General features: G+C 43.0%; 1 non-coding gene across 1 annotated transcript; it reads right to left on the reverse strand.

Moving 5' to 3' along the window:
* Nucleotides 1-2,845: 2,845 nt before the first annotated feature.
* Trnar-ccg lies at nt 2,846-2,918 on the reverse strand. Its single transcript has one exon. It is a non-coding gene; the product is annotated as a tRNA-Arg (tRNA).
* Between the last annotated feature and the right edge of the window lie 521 nt (nt 2,919-3,439).

The raw sequence follows: 3,439 nt of genomic DNA on the forward strand, positions 1-3,439 counted from the left end.
GATTAACTATATGATACGAGGGGCGTTCAATAAGTAATGGCCCTGACCCACTTCCCATAGCAGTAGAGCAACGACACTTGGCACAGTTATTAGTCTTTTCCTACATAGAAACCACCCAGAGTTATGCATTTCTCCCATCGTTTGATACAGCTCTGGAGACCGTTTTGTAGAAGACCCCAGCTTGGTCCTCCAACCACGACGTGACTTCAGAAATCAAGGCTGCATCATCTGGGAAACGCTTTCCTTTCAAAATCACTTCTTCATGGCTGGGAAGAGGTGAAAATCAGAGGGTGCAAGGGGGAGTGTTCATAGCTGCACGCCTGTGCTTCTGATCTGGCGACACGCGAGTTGTGGACCGGAGCGTTGTCCTGCAGGAGGAGGATGCCTTTGCTTGATCTTGCCCCGCCTCTTGATTTTGATAGCTTCTCTTAATTTCCTCAAAAGTGAAGCATAATAGGCTCCTGTAATTATGGTACCCTTTGCCAAGAAATCTGTCATTACTACTCCGTCCTGGTCCCAGAAGACTGTGAGCATAACCTTGTCAGCGGAGGGCTGCACCCTTGCCTTCTTTGGAGGATGTGAGTCACGGTGCTTTCACTGCATTGACTGGGCTTTGGTCTATGGATCATAGTGATGGACCCAGATTTATATCCTGTGTGATCAGTCTTTTGAAAAATTTTGACTCATCTTCTTGGCACATCTCCAAATTCATCCTGGAGCACTCAACGCGTTCTTGCTTCTGGAAAGGTGTGAGCAACCTGGAAATCCATCTGGCAGACACCTTTTGCATATGCAAATGGTCATGAATGATAGTTTCCACAGACCCGGTACTAATCTTGACCTTATGGGCTATTTGGCGAATAGTTATGCGTTGACTTTCCAAAATGGCAGCCTCAACTTGACGGACAGATGCCTCATCAACGGCAGAAGGGGGCGACCAGATCTGGGAGCTGTTTCTACAGAGTTCCGACTATGTTTGAATTCACAATTAGTTCAGTGCTGTAATTCGCCACTTAATCTATAGAGGTATAAATAAGTGCACATGCAAAATTTCAGCTAGATCAAACAACGCCCCTCGTATATAACCGGACATATAATTTAACTGATCTATGCTTTAGAGTGTGCTTCTTTTTCGGATATACGATACACTGACGATATTTATACACACACACACACACACACACACACACACACCACACACACACACAGGGTGTTCAAAAAGTCTCTCCTCAGAAAATCTTTTTCATTGAAGATGTATTTCAAAACATGTGTAGTAGAGTCAACTTATTAATTGAAAATGAAATACACTTTCAACACCTCTTATAAAGCATTTTAAAGTATTGTAAAGTCTAATATATTCTTTTGTAGTCTTATATCATCTTATAAATATTTATTCTGCAATAATATACTTACTGCGGAGAGACTTTTGAACACCCTATGTATGTATGTATGTATGTATGTATGTATGTATGTATGTATGTATGTATGTATGTATGTATGTATGTATGTGAGTGTGTGTGTGTTTTCAGAGAGAGAGAGGAAAGAATTGTGTAAAGCTTCGCGCAAAAAGAGCTACAAGAGGCAAAGTAGCTGTGATAGCAACACCAGTCTTCGCATGTCCCTTTCCTCTCCCACATATCTGGGCGACGATTGTGTTCACGGGTTCTGTGGAAGGAGTCCTAACACCGAAACGTCGGAATAGAGGGGAAAACGTCAACTGTTATTCTGTCTTCACTTTGAAATCAGAGTAATCTGAGAGAGGAAGGTTTTAGACAGATCAAAGAATGAACTAAAGAAGAAAATAAAATGTTTAGAGAAAATCAAGTGAAAAGTAGGTTGGAAGGAAACGGGATGGAATACTGACCAACTACGGGTAGTAAGCTACGAAATTCTTACATCCTCTCAATTTCCTAAGATTCAGAACGCCTCATCGTCTCAGGGGACAAAATGGAACTGGTGTTGCCCGGGAGGATGGTGTGGGAAAAATGCATCGGGACAACCACTCTGACTCACAGAGCCCACACTTGCGGACAGCCAACTCCGCCCCGATAGCGGTGAGAAGAGATATGGTCCAGGGGCTGTGAATACCGGGGGTTTTCACTGCCACAGCCTCGACCATAAACCTGTCATAAAGCGAACGATATTTTGCCAGTTTGCTTTTCTCAGCCTGACGCTCAGCGGAGCCTAGGATGGTAGCTGGACACTCCAAGTTTCCGCTTGAGGTATTACAGCATGTGCCTCCCAGATGAGGGGTCTTTTCGCATTGTTTAAGGTTTATCAAGGTTGTGTGTGTGTGTGTGTGTGTGTGTGTGTGTGTGTGTTTGTGTGTGTATGTGTGTGTGTGTGTTTGTGTGTGTATGTGTGTGTGTGTGGTGTGTGTACAAAGAAGAAAATGCTTAGACAAAGACAGTATTTACATTTTTAACTAAGACGCTTCCGGTTTCGAACACTTTAAGAAAATCTAGTCATGCTGTAATGAAAAGAAAAGTAAATTGAAATAAATTAATTCAAATAAATATTTCATCGTATCCGTTCTGGAAGCTGGAAGTTCACGTTTTTCTATAAAAATGACAGTGGACTATAAATTCGTTTCCTTCTGATAGTTGCTGGTTAGTAGTGGACAGCAATTGTAGCCGGATATCTATACAGAGAACGGAACAGAGGTACGTTATCTCGTATACCTGTTTAAAAGGGTGCGCCAAGTTGTGTTCCTTCACATGAAGATATGGGTGGCAACCATTCCTTAAAAATGAAATCGATATAAGGATATACCAGTGAATTCGCTGACACACTTGAAACAACATTTAATGAAATAACAGCTTATAGCCAGAAAAATTAACAGTACCGACCCTGGTGGGACTCGAACCCACAATCTTCGGTTCCGGAGACCGACGCCTTCTCCATTAGGCCACAAGGCCACCTCCGATGATGGGGCCTTGCGTTTGAGTCTTTAAATCGTTTGTCGACTTTTCTCAAAGATGCTTTTGTTGCTGTTGTCATTATTGATAGTGCTGATGCTGTTGTTGTTGTTGTTGATGTGGTGGTGGGGGTGGTGGGGGTTGTGGTGGTGGTTGTGGTGATGGTGGTGGTGGTGGTGGTGGTGGTGGTGATGGGAGGTGATAGTAGTAGTATTAGTAGTGATGGTGGTGGTGGTGGCGGTTCTTGTTCCTATCGATCTGTGCGTTTCTAGTTCGTGGCTGTCACTACGGATATTATTGTTTGGTGGGATGAAGAAAGTAGAAACTAGAAAGAGAGTAGAGAGAAGAGATTGGGATAAGTAAGATACGAGGGAGAAGAGACAGAGGAGAGAGACAGAGAGAGAGAGAGAGAGAATAATGAGTAAAGACGAGTGGGAAATTTCAGCAATGAATGACAGACAGATGAGAGGAAGTTACGGAAGAAATAGTACAGAATATAGAGATGATGTGAGTTATGAGGG

Source organism: Octopus sinensis, linkage group LG16 (assembly GCF_006345805.1).
Source record: "Octopus sinensis linkage group LG16, ASM634580v1, whole genome shotgun sequence".
Classification (NCBI taxonomy): Eukaryota; Metazoa; Mollusca; class Cephalopoda; order Octopoda; family Octopodidae; genus Octopus; species Octopus sinensis.